The following is a 13479-nucleotide window of genomic DNA, read 5'->3' as shown; positions in this document are numbered from 1 at the left end:
AGGAGAAGAGATGCGTCATTTAATTCCTGGCAAAAGTGCATTGAGAATGGTGGTGACTATGTAGAAAAAGAGATTCTGGAGCACAAAAGGTCACTCGTTTTAATGGTACTACTCCCATCTTCATAACTCTGCAACGTTTTGAGCTGAAAAATAAAATAGGAGGCTTTACTGTGAGGCAAAATAAAAAGGAAAACAAAGAATTGTTTAACTTGAAATGATTTTATGCTGTTGTTTATCTTTTTAGGATGTAATAGAAATCATCACTCTCGCAAACGACCTCGGGTTTGCTTGGTCTACAGCAGAAAATGTAGAAAAGAAAAGACAAGAATAATTTTGTAGGTCGCTCATTTGTGAACGCATGCCATTAATTTTTATATATATATACAATTGATAACTGTTAAATGGGATGAATTCTGAAGCATGGGTGCTGAGTTGAGTTTTTTTGCTTATGTAAGACACGGGAAAAGGGAGGTAATTTCCTCCAGATAATTCTTGGAAAACTCAGAAAAAGTTTTTGGAATTTTCCAAATGGACCTGAGGAAATTGAATCAGTGTGATATTTATTATTTTTGATCAAATAAAATCCGTGTATTTGATTTCCTGCACGCCCATGGATTTTTGGCATGGTCACTGTATATATGTTATGTTTATTTTGCGTTAGTCACATTAAACATTCGGAATTACTTCCCTTGTTTATGGTTTCGTTTCGCATTTTTTTTTTATAAAAACAAGATGGCCGCAACTTTTCACCTGCTAACAGGATTAAAGTTGTATTTTTAAAACAATTCTGTAAAATTCAGGTAATTTGGACTGCATGATTGTAATGGAAATCATCACTCTCGCAAACGACCTCGTGTTTGTTTAGTCTGCAAAATGCCAGCAGAAAATGTTGAAAAGAAAAGACAAGTATAATTTTGTAGGTCGCTCATTGGTGATGTATACCATTAATTTGCATATGTATACAATTGGTAACTGTTAAAAGGGACGAATTCTAAAGCATGGCTGTTGAGTTGAGTTTTTTTTGTTGGACAGCTTAGAATGAGAACAAATAGTGGAAGATAATAGTGAATACACGATGCAATTCTCTATCTATATAAGAGCCAGGTATGTCCACGGATGGAGTACTGTCGCCACATTTGGGCAGGAGCTGCTAGAAAGGACTTGTCCTGCTTTGATACGAGTAGAGTTCAAAATAGACTTCGTAGCCTCGTAGGGGATGTCCTTTTCTCTTCCCTGCAACCTCTATCTCACAGAAGAGATGTTGCGAGTTTGTCTCTGCTTTATTGTTATTTTCATGTCAACTGCTCGGCTGAGCTCCAATCTATGATCCTCTGTAGTCAGACTTTAACAAGAAACACTCGTCTAACTGAAAACACTATCAATAATTCCCCCCACTCTTTATCTGTGCCTAAACCTAGTCGCAGATTCCATGAACAAAGCTTCTTTCTTAGAACTGCACGCTTGTGGAATTGTCTTCCGTTTTCCTGCTTTCTGGCTGACTACAATATTGTTGTCTTCAAGTCTAACGTAAACAAGTTTTGATGAGCCGTTCCATATAAGTTAACAAATTTACTTAATTTCCATTACTAACGATTACTTTATTGCCCAATTGTTTACTGTTCACTCTTTAACCCTTATCCTCGAGTGGTCTCTGGCCTTGATAAGTGGTTATGCCTATGTAAAAAAAAGTAGGTGAGGAAAGAAAGGAAAAAAAAGACTTTTGTGTGTTGTATCAACAAAAGGTAGTTTTAACACTGCCATTTTTTTTTTTTTTTTTTTTTTTGTTACCTTTCCATTTTAGATTGGATCGCTGTGTAGCAGACGAAATTGCAAGAACCACAAGCACAAGTGAATTCTCGCAGTTGGAGATTTTGAATACACTTCCTTCCTGGCTTGTCCAAGCAGAAGCCAGCTCTCTGTCATATGACCGAGTTTATAAAAGGTTAAACTGCCAACACACTCTCTCTCTCTCTCTCTCTCTCTCTCTCTCTCTCTCTCTCTCTCTCTTTTTCCCTAGATCTTGGACTGACAACAACTCCATGTGAAACGAACCTGTCCCCACCTCCAACTCTCTTGGGACTCAACAGAACTCACCCGGCCTTTGGGTTCAGGGTTATACTGAGACATGATTACAAACAATCCAACATGGCTATATCCACTTACGGACTTCAATGCGGTAACACACACAAACTTTCTTTCTCAACCTACAGTACTGCCTCTAATCAGTCATGACGCACGCTTCCATGACTACTTTAGACACAAACATATATGAACTCTTCTCTCTTTCAACAGGCCTGTCTTATCTTTAATACACGTCTCAATACAGGAACACTTTCCGTAACTAACCCGTTTCCTTATTCATACTAACAAAGATAATCAATAAAGCTGTTTTTTTTTATTAAACTAGCGGGTGGGTGAGGAGGAGCAGCCAGCTTTGCCCGGTCGTAAAATATGCTTATTTGAGTTCAACTTGGTTTGGCAATTCATCATGAAGAGACAGACACCCGAATAACGTTCGCAAATTGCAAATGATACGACCAATTTAACCGAGAGAAACATTTGATGAACAAATAATTTCACAAAGTCAACCTGTCAACTGGCCACCTTGTTCGTGCGATTTAACTCCATTAGCTTCTTTTTACGGGGGTAGAATATGTAAAGTCTTATGTCTATGCTGATAAACCAGACTCAATAGATCACTTGAAAGATAACATTCGGCACGTTGTTGCCGAAATACAGCCTAATTTAATGCTTATGGACCTCTAGATTACGCCATATATGCAAGAGTCACGGTAGCCATATGTCCAAAATTGTATTTAACTTGTAAATGCCATAAATTAATCTTTGGAACAAACCATCTATTTTTCTGTGATTTATTTTAATTTAAAATTCGCCGCCTCTAAAAAAGAAACACCTGTAGCAGATGAGATTGCATCGAACACAAGCAGCAGCGAATTCTCGCAGCTGGAGATTTTGAATAAAATGGGAAGAGAAAAGGGCATCACCCACTAATACACGTTTCCACACAGGAACACTTTCCGCGACTAACCCGTTTCCTTATTCATGCTAACAAAGATAACCAATAAAGCTGTTTTTTATTAAACTTTTTTATTTTAATTTTAATCTAAAATTTTTGGGAATCATTATTTTTCAAAATTAATATATAAACTATCTTTCACAACCGCCACCTCATACTGTATGTTTTTGTTTTTTTTTACTTGGTACTCAACAGAACTCACCCGGCCTTTGGGATCGGGGTTCAATTAAAACAGGAGTACAAACAAGCCAACATGGCTATCTCCCCGCACGGACTTCAATGCGGTTTGTTAACACACAAACTCTCTTTCTTATGCTACGGTACTGTCTCTAATCTTTCATGATGCACGTTTCAACAATTATTTTAGACACAAACATATATGAACTCTTCTCTCTTTCAACAGGCCTGTCTTATCTTTAATCTACATCTCCACACAGGAACTCTTTCTATGACTAACTCGTTTCCTTATTCTTACTAACGAATGCCGTAAATGACAAAGTTCTCTCTAATTCTCTCTCCTCTGATCTTGAGCATGTGGTACAATGGGAGAAGAGGTGGGTGGTCACTTTTAATGCATCCAAAACCAAGCTTCTATCTTTACATCATCAACGCTCTGATCCCCATCTGGCATCAATTGAAATGGATGGTTCTCGTCTTGGGGAGGCTCCATGTTTTGACAAGCTTCTGGGTTTGACCTTTACTCCTGATCTGAAATGGAACACGGACATCAAATCTGTTGCCAGGGACTCTGGGAAAATAGTGGGATCTTTCTACCGCTTCAGAAGATATCTCACTACTGATGCAATTCTCTATCTGCATAAAAGCCAAGTACACCCAAGGATGGAGTACTGCTGCCACATCTGGGCAGGAGCTGCTAAAAACAGCTTATCCTGCCTTGACAGAGTACAAAATAGACTTCGTGGTTTGGTGGGGGATGCCCTTTTCTCTTTCCTGCAGCCTCTCTCCCACAGAAGAAACGTTGCGAGCCTGTCGTTGTTTTATGTTATTTCCATGGCAAGTGCTCGTCTGAGCTCCAATCTCTCATCTCCCCTCGCCAGTCTTTCACGAGAAACACCCGTCTGGCTGAAACTACTGTGAATAATTTTCCCCCCTTTTTATCTGTGCCTAAATCCAAACGTAGATTCCATGAGCAGAGCTTCTTTCTCAGAAATGCACGATTGTGGAACTCTCTTCCGTTCGCCTGTTTCTCACCTGACTACAACTTGGATGTCTTCAAGTCCAACATAAACAAATTCCTGACAAACCGCCCTCTTAAGTAAGACACTCTATCAAATCTCCAATACTAATGATTACTACAATACTATCTCATTGATTACTGTACACGCAATAACCCTCATCCCTGAGTGGCCTCCGGGCCTTGATAAGTAGTGACCCCCATGTAAAAAAAAAGAAAAAAAGATAACCAAAAAGAATGCATCCCACTATAAGAGATTAGGGTTGGGGTATTACGTGTGTTAAAAATAGCACAGGGGAAAGAAGTTCTCATGCCTTTTAAAAAAGAAAAGCTGACTAAATTCTCACCATTTTTTTTTTCCTTTACTGTTTATTCACCCTAAACATGGCAATGTGCCACTGAGTCGTAAGGGGCTACTAATTGGGACCAGATTTACCAGGTTACTATGTACGGAGTCGGGCAGCAAGATGTCTGTTCATATTACACTTGAACTTCTGCATGTCAGTACAGTCAGAGAAGCAGGGGCCTGGGAAGGAATTCCAAAGTCTAGCAATTCAAGGAAAGAAGTTGTTGAGAATATGGGTTATCTCCTCTTTGATAATCCAGGCTGTAAAAGTTGTACATTTCCGCTTGTCAAATAGACAAGTAATAAGATTCTTAATTGAATAAAAGATTATTAGTTGGAATCTCTTGTCCTGCTTTCCTTACAATCTATTCAATTAAGAATGGAACAATTTATGCAACCGGAGCGATTTACCACAGATCCAGAAAGCGATTCAGCCAACAAGTGCTGGAAACATTGACGGGAGACATTTACAAATTTCATTGAAATTCTACATTCAGAAAAACACGGACGTCTCATTTTTTTTTTTTTTTTTTACATAAGCATCACCACTTATCAAGGCCAAGAGGCCACTCACGGATAAGGGTTAAGTCTCATGAATAAGCGTGTGCTCCTAACCAACTACGGTCTTAGATATAACCTCCCATTGCTAAACTGAGACAGCCGACTTGCCATTCGAAAGGGTGATGGGTCCTGGATATGACCTTAAACTATATCTGATGGTGAGGCCCCAGCTTGTGGGCTTTGGGGAGTCTGGAGCCACCCTTTAATTGCCATTGCTCCCAGGCCCACTCTGACCCGGAGTGGTAGTACCTGTTAGGGTCCCAACTATAGGTTAAATAGAAACCGACTTAAAAAAAAAACAAATATACTATATTAAAAAATTGTTCTTCAAAATTACTGGATTCAGCATTAAATAACCCGAAAAGGGTGGATATGCCGTAAAACAAAAACAACCAAACAACCAACCTAACCAACTACCTGTCTCCTGAGTGGCTTCCGGGCCTTGATAAGTGGTGACCACCTTGTAAAAAAAAAAAAAATTATTTTGGATTGCATTACCTATGAAGAAGCCATCAATTTACTGAATGCTACATACATAAAGCCCCAAAATGAGATATTTTCTGGACACCTACTTGTGACTCGCTGATAAGAATCAAGCGAAACTTGGAATATTTCCTTAAGAGCCTTCAGACACTGAGCAAAGATTGCAACTTCTGCCCAATGACAGCATTTGAGGCCCAAGAGCAACACATTCTGGATGCCTTTATTAACAGCTTACGTAAGACATCTTCTTGAGAATAAGACCCTTACACTTAGAACAGCTTACGAGCAAGCCTATACCTTGGAATGTGCTATATCTATATATGTACAGCAATCTAGTTCTTATTTACAGCCAGACACCATGGGCACCGCGCAAAACCCATCTGTTCCTACTGCCCCCCCCTCTCATAATGATAGTCCAACGAAGCTTCAAGGACAATCGGTCATTATCGCTTTAAAAAGGAACACCTGCTATTTTTGCAGCTTATCTAAACACTTACGAGCTCCATGCCCTACCAGAGGTACTCGTCATAAATGTGGAAAACTTGGGCATTTTTCAAAGGTATGCAAGTCTTCTAAAACACTATACAAAGCCACTCGTCAAAATATATATCTGCAGGGAACCTGGACATTTAAGGGACTTTCTTCCCTATCAGTGAGAAATTTGGTGGGGGAGAATGTTGTGAATATGGATTATCTCCTCCTTGGTAATCCAAGCTATAAAAGCTATACATTTCCACTTGCCAAGTAGACGAGTAGTAAGATTCTTAATTGAATAAAAGAATACTAGACGGAATCGCTTGTCCTGTTTTCATTGTAAAGCTATTTGAGTAGAAAGCTTTAATACGGATCTCAACTGTGAAGGGGTGGGATTTTGCTGCTTATCAGGTTTGTCGGGGGTACTTACGTCTAGTGCCTCGAGTTTGTTTGAGCACTTTTCATTAAAGTACTTGTGAAACAGGCACAGGGATGCCATATTTTGGGGATGGGACAGAGATTGGAGTTTGGCCGACAGTGCGAGACCTATTTAAGTTGGCAATTCTTTTTTTTAACCTTGTCTAGGAGCAAGAGACTAGTGGTAAATGCACCAGCCCAGATGTAACAACAATATTCCATGCATGAGAAAATATAGCTTTGTAGAGATACAGGATACTCTCAGGTAGGAGTAATTTTCTAGCATGGTAGAGGGAGCCCACCTACCTTACAAATCTGAACTTAGTGCAACTGTACTGACATGCAGAAGTTCAATTGTAATGTGAACAGACATCTTGCTACTCATCTCCCTTCATAATATTCCTGATAGTATCCTCGTACTTCAAAGTGGCATTGTGCTTTGTTTGGGATGAAAAGTGAATATAAATAAATAAATAAGCTATTTTCTTTTGGTTTTCTTTTCATGAAAATTGGCCCAGACTAGGCATGACGCCATTTGATGCAAGGAGCTAACAAGGAAGAAGAAGCATTGCAAACATAAGAGATGCCTATTAGCGTTAGTCTTGAAAAGCTGTAGGTAGGAGGAAAACAGTCAGGAGGAAGAGAGATCATCATGTTTGTGGTTCTTGAAAATAAATCACTGGAATTGAAAGTTGTATTATAATGAAATATCAAAACATTGAATTGATGAAGACCGCTAGATCAATGAGTCAAACGAGCTGGAACAAAGGAGGCAGGGAAAAGATCAGACAATTCTGACGAATACATGTTATAATAATTCATATTTTTTTAACGTTTTATAAAAAGCAAAGTCAACATTTAATATTTAATGAAACTCCCTGAGTCATAGATTATTTGCATACCACGTTTGCTTGAAATCCACACAGTAGTTTCTCTAATCCAAACAGGACAAACGGATACGTTTTATTCATTAGCTAGAAATATTGCCAGGGAAGAGTTCCCTCCCTTGGATCAGTAGCAAAATTACTGTCGTGCGTTTTTTTCTTTATAAAGAATGAAATTTAATCTTTAAAACGGTGCTTTTATGTTTTCTTTTTTTTTTTTTTTAATATAGTGACACGCCGAGGACACGAGTATGGGACACTGGCCCCGGGCATCTGTCTAAACAGAGAATTAAATGTAAAAAAGAAAAAAAAAAAAAAAGAATACTTAGGTCTATCAGAAATTTTGTGAAAAATATTGAATAATTTCACCTCGTCTTTCCAAGCTTATAACTACTCGAAAAATGTAAAAAAAAATTTCAATTAAAGGAGCAAGGACCAAGGTTTCATTTAAAAAAAAAAAAAGATAAAACAAAAACAAACAACATGTTTTTAAAAAAAAAAAAAAAAAGGTTTTAAACTTCGGACTTTACAGGTAAATTTCTAAAAAACACTACTTTTTTTTGTTTTAAATTTGAATATATTATTTATTGATCTTTTATCTTCAATTTGTGATATATAACACTTTGGTGAGTAAATTAATTATTTACTTTTTAATAGACACTTGAAAATGGGGGGCGGCGTGAATTAAAAAAAAAAACGTTTGTCTAAAATATTATATTCGGTTTATTGGAAAGAGCATAAAATTTCACATTGACCCTGAAAATATCGTAAAAATTTTGATAGATTTTTAAAGTTTAAAAATTGAAAAACACTGAGCTCGTAAAATTCAATTAATTTCATTACTGTTTTTTAAAAAATTAAAAAGAAAATATTTCTATTACTTTTTATACAACTTCAATAGTTTATTTTGGAAGTATAATCCATAAAGAAAATAAACAACCCACTTTTAAAAGAGAAATTACGAGTTTTTTATATTATTCGCAGTTTCGTGTTAGGGGTGTCAAAAATTCCTACAAAAGTTCTGATACACTCAGAGAATAGTTCTCCTCGTTCGTACTACTTTCTACTGTCCGACTTACTCAGTTCGGTTCCAAGAACTCGATTTCCCTGCCCTCTCAAGTTCAGTTTTTTTTTTTATATCGTCTTTTTTGGGCGAAGCCTCAATGATATGCAAATCAATGCATATCGAACTACAAGAAATAAAATAAATAAATAAAGGAATTTTAAAATTTAAGCACTGAAAAAACGAGTTTATGAGACTGACCATGTAGCGAGCTACTACTACGATGCTATGCTGTATTCTCACCTTAGTTCTCTCTTTCTCCCTACTCTTTTCTCTTTTCCTTCCTTTCTTTCTTCTTATACGTCATCAGAGGTTCCAGCCAATGAAAAGCGAGAACTGTGTACGTGGGACATTCAAGTGAAGGAAACGTTCTTACTTCAACGACGACTAGAGACAGCATCACGTCGGGGTCACCATATTATGGTATATTACCATACATTAACAAGGGGTATTAATTAGGGTCACCATTTCGATAGGCCCTAATTAATACCCCTTGTTAATGTATGGTGATATACCATAACCAAATTGTCAGAAATGGCTATTAACCTTTAATTGCTCCCCCCCCCATCCTCTTTTCCACACACACACGCGTACACACAGGCACACACACACACACACACGCACACACACATACAGACACACACACGTACACACACGCACACACACAACCCCCCCCACACACACACATACATGCACACACACATACACGCACACAGACACACACACGTACACACACACATGTACACACACACGCACGCACACACACACGCACGCACACACGTACACACACACGTACACACACACGCACACACACACACGTACACATACACACATACACACACACACGCACGCATGCACACACACACACGCACACACACGCACACACACACACGTACACACACACACACACACACACACACACAACCACATATTTTTTTACTCATGTTCACCCATTACAAAGCATATCACCACTTGGACGTAAGGTGATACTATTTTGGGGCCATGTCTAGGAAAGATTAACAAGATATTTGTGTATGTTACATTTAAACTTCTGCATATCAATACCGCCAGGGAAGCAGGCAGTATTGATATGCAGAGTTTTAAATGCATATATACTAACATGGATACCTGGCGTTGCCCGGGTCGACATGAAGTTCGGTTTGGACACACAAACTATACTGAGGATATTGAGCACATTCAATGATACCCCCCACAACGATTTCAAAAATAAAAGAACAGATTAAAAAAAACGAAAATTTGATTGCCCAGAGAAAGAAGTGCGTGACAACCTCTTCATCAGATATTTCAGCAGAAGGGATGCGAAGAGAAAAAGCTATTCTACGGAATTTGGGGCAGTTTTTGTTGCTCGTGTGTTAGAAAAAAAACTCCCTCCCCCCTCCCCCAAAAAATAAATCAATCAAAATAATTTTTCTTTCAATCAAAATAGCGAGAAGTGTCCATGTGACCGCAAAAAAAAAAAAAAAATGAGCCGCGGTGTCCGGGCTCAAACATGAAATACGAAAGAGGGGAAGAAGGCGAATAGTTCCAGGCAAACATGTTTGCCCACACGGCCACAAGGGTTTATGACATCATGACGTTGCAAATAAGCTTTTTAAACGTAACTTTAGTTCGATAGACATGCGTGACTTGCAAAAAGAGGGATGTGAAAAAAGACCCCTTTCCAAAAAGTGGTCCAGTTTTTTCCCATTTTTACATATTATGCATCCGAAACATTACTCTTTCAGATGGTTTCAACCCAGTCGGATGCAGACAACAAAAGTTTTTAGAAGACATGCAAACACACACACACACACAGAAATGACTTCCCTTTCTATAATAAATAATTATATATATATACTAGCGAGGGGTACCCGGCATTGCCCGGGTGTTTGTAGGTGTGTGTGAAAAAAAACGTGCCCGTGAAAAAAAAAACAAAGCCTTGACACCGCACAGTTGAAAAATAGTAAAGTGTGAAAAAAAAACAGGTGCCCGTGAAAAAAAAACAAAGACTTGACGACGCACAGTTGGAAAATAGTAAAGTGTGAAAAAAAAACAGGTGCGCGTTTTTGATTGACGTGACGGCGATAGCTATTCAGCAGTTAGCATTTTGTGCGGGACAGTTTTTAATGAGGTCAATAAATTGGTTTGTTTGTTTTTAAAAACCCGTCCCCTCATCTCGAAATGAAAGCTACCGTCTGATATGACGAAGTCGACATTGACCAAACGTTAGAGACCACTGGCTCTGGGCCTGTGATTAAAGTCAACTTTCGCTTTTTCTTTATACCGAAAACCGAATGTAACGTGTGCCGATGCGGGAAATGTGGAATAATTAACGTTTGAAAGTCAATAAAATTAAATAGACAGGCGAGCTCCGTGGTTCAGTGCGAGATATTACAATTTATAGATGATATAAAAAGTTTTAAGAAGTTGTGAAGCGAGCGAGCGCTTCTCTGAAAGAAGCCTTTTGTGGACATCGAGGAAAAGCGTACATACATACATTTTCGCTTTTATATTTATATATATATATATATATATATATATATATATATATACTGGCAGGCCACCCGGCATTGCCCAGTTGTAAATATTTTAATTAATGCAGATTTCTTATCTATTATATAAAGAAGATATGTCTATATGTTCTTTACTGATCCAAATTATGACAACAGGACCATTGCCAGCACCCTCAAAATGCATCATTGAATTGCAATGAATAACAAGGACGTGCCCAGGGTGGTGAAAACAAAGTTTGGTCAAACGTTGAGAACATCACCAACATGACCTCCCACAACACCAAACCCAACCTGATCGCGACACTTTTATCGTTCCACTCTGTACTTATTCCTTTTTGCTGGGGAAGTATTTTTTCTTCAATTTTCGGCGGGTTTATTTTAAAGTGTTTATAAAAGTTGAAACGCAAGTAGTGCTGAGCTTAACATCAAAACAAAAATGGCGCCTCCAATGATGAACGCTAAAAACAAGCGGCTCTAACTGCTTACCTGCTTTTCTTATTTGCTTCATCGGAATTTGCTTTCTTCGTCATTCCCAAAAGCAAAGAAGTTCTCACAGAAACATGTGAACTCAAAATATTTTGCAACCAATGAAAATCATTTTAAGCGGTAAAAAGTAACACCTACGTGTGAAAATAATAGGCCGACGCAAAGTTAGAAATTTCTATAAATGTGGCACAATAAGAAACGCCCTTTTGGGGAGCTGTGGCTTTCCGCATTAATGTCCTAATTTTTGCTCGCAGGGAAGCGAGACAGAAATGCGTTATTGAAAAAAAAACATGGTGGCTTCAATAACTGTTGTCAGTTAATCATTCACTCTATAAACAAACTCCTGACAAACCGCCCCCTTAAGTAAGACACTCTATCAAAACACCCAATACTAATAATTACTACAATACTATCTCATTGATTACTGTACACACAATAACCCTTATCCCTGAGTGGCCTTCGGGCCTTGATAAGTGGTGACCCCATGCAAAAAAAAAAAAAAAACATCTGGACATGTGACTAGTGTTCACGCATATTGCACTATGAAAATTTTAATTATTGAAAGTTGCCTTTTTATTCTTATCTCTTGCAAGTCGCAAAACAAAAGAACTCGATGACTCACATACCAGCATTTTCCACTTCAAGCACACATGCTTACACACTAGCGAGAGTCAGGTGTAGAGGAACGAACTACTAATCACCAGGACTATGACGACAGCATATTCTTTTCCTTGTTTTGACTCTCAGGTATATATCCATTGATATCTTTTATGTTTTTATGTATAGTGATGTGATCCTTGGTTGAGTAATAATTGTGTCTAACTCTGTCGGATATATACTCAAAAGTAAAAACAATGAAAAGAATATTCTTTTGTCATAGCCCTACTAATGATTGATCATTACATGCACTAACAAGAAGAAGGTAAACCAACACACATACATACACAGTGCCACGCTGCCAAATACTCGCATACCCACATTATCGACATATGTATATAATTTACCTATACTATTCACACTATGAACATGTATTAATCTGTTTTAACTCATCTTCCTTTCTTTCTTTTTTTTTCTGTCGTTTTTTTGTCTTCCAAATTAAACAGTGTTTTGTTTTTTTTATTTTTCTGGTAATATCAGCCTAGACTATGAGTTTTGGAGTGGAAGCTTTGAAGATTTCCTCGTGAAAGCTTGAAGATTTCCTTGTCTGTACATCCTTCATCCTTAGGACCGGTCTGCTTTACGCTAGAGTACCTTGTGCCACTCTTGGCAAACTCTGCCTATGTGCAACGCGCAACTCTCCCTTCTACTACAACGGGCATGCAACTTTGTTTTATATCCAGGGCATGGTTGGGTTGGTGAGACGCGCTCCTCCTAGTCAACCAATTAGAGCTTGTTGTACAATCCTCTGCTACAAGATAATTGGTCAACCGTCTATGCTAGACTTGTTCCATATCAACTTAAGCTTCAAGAACACCTGTGGTTCTCACGCCCTCTGTGATGGCCCGGTGGTCACATAGGTTATCCATCTTGAAATCATTTTATCAACAATCTGAGAACCACAGTAAAATTGGTAATTATCACTAATCGGAAATTTGATTCGTAGCTATATATTTAACACGTGTTTGCATGAACGAACATTTTCATGATTGAAAATAAATTTTATATTCTTATCTCTTGTATGAAAATGTTTGTTTATACAGCAAAATCACATTGACACACCGGTTCTCGCCAGATCACCGAAGTTAAGTAACGTTGAGCCTGGCCAGTACCAAATGGGTGACCATTTGGGAAGGCGAGGTGCTGTATGTACCACAAGGTAAAATACCAGGTTCGGAACTGGTGCGGTCTATCTTTCTCTCGAGGGTAGATGGGTGTCTCTTAAGCCGTGGTAGGCAACCCATCTAGTGATGGCGTCACGATAAAAAATACCCTTGATCGCCCTGGCGAAGCATCAAACATTCAGCTACCGACAAGATTTGAATTACACTACAAACATGTGTAGTGAGTTCAATCTCGGCTA

The 13479-nt window shown here is 38.3% G+C and overlaps 1 pseudogene; it reads left to right on the top strand.

Annotated features, from left to right (window-relative positions):
• The first annotated feature begins 13151 nt into the window (after positions 1 to 13151).
• LOC145267238 (5S ribosomal RNA) lies at positions 13152 to 13268 on the top strand (annotated as a pseudogene).
• The last annotated feature ends 211 nt before the right edge of the window (positions 13269 to 13479 follow it).

Source organism: Euprymna scolopes, chromosome 42, assembly GCF_053919585.1.
Source record: "Euprymna scolopes isolate OS-2025 chromosome 42, ASM5391958v1, whole genome shotgun sequence".
Classification (NCBI taxonomy): Eukaryota; Metazoa; Mollusca; class Cephalopoda; order Sepiida; family Sepiolidae; genus Euprymna; species Euprymna scolopes.
The sequence above is the reverse complement of the archived record's forward strand: the minus strand, read 5'-3'. Positions and strand labels throughout refer to the sequence as shown.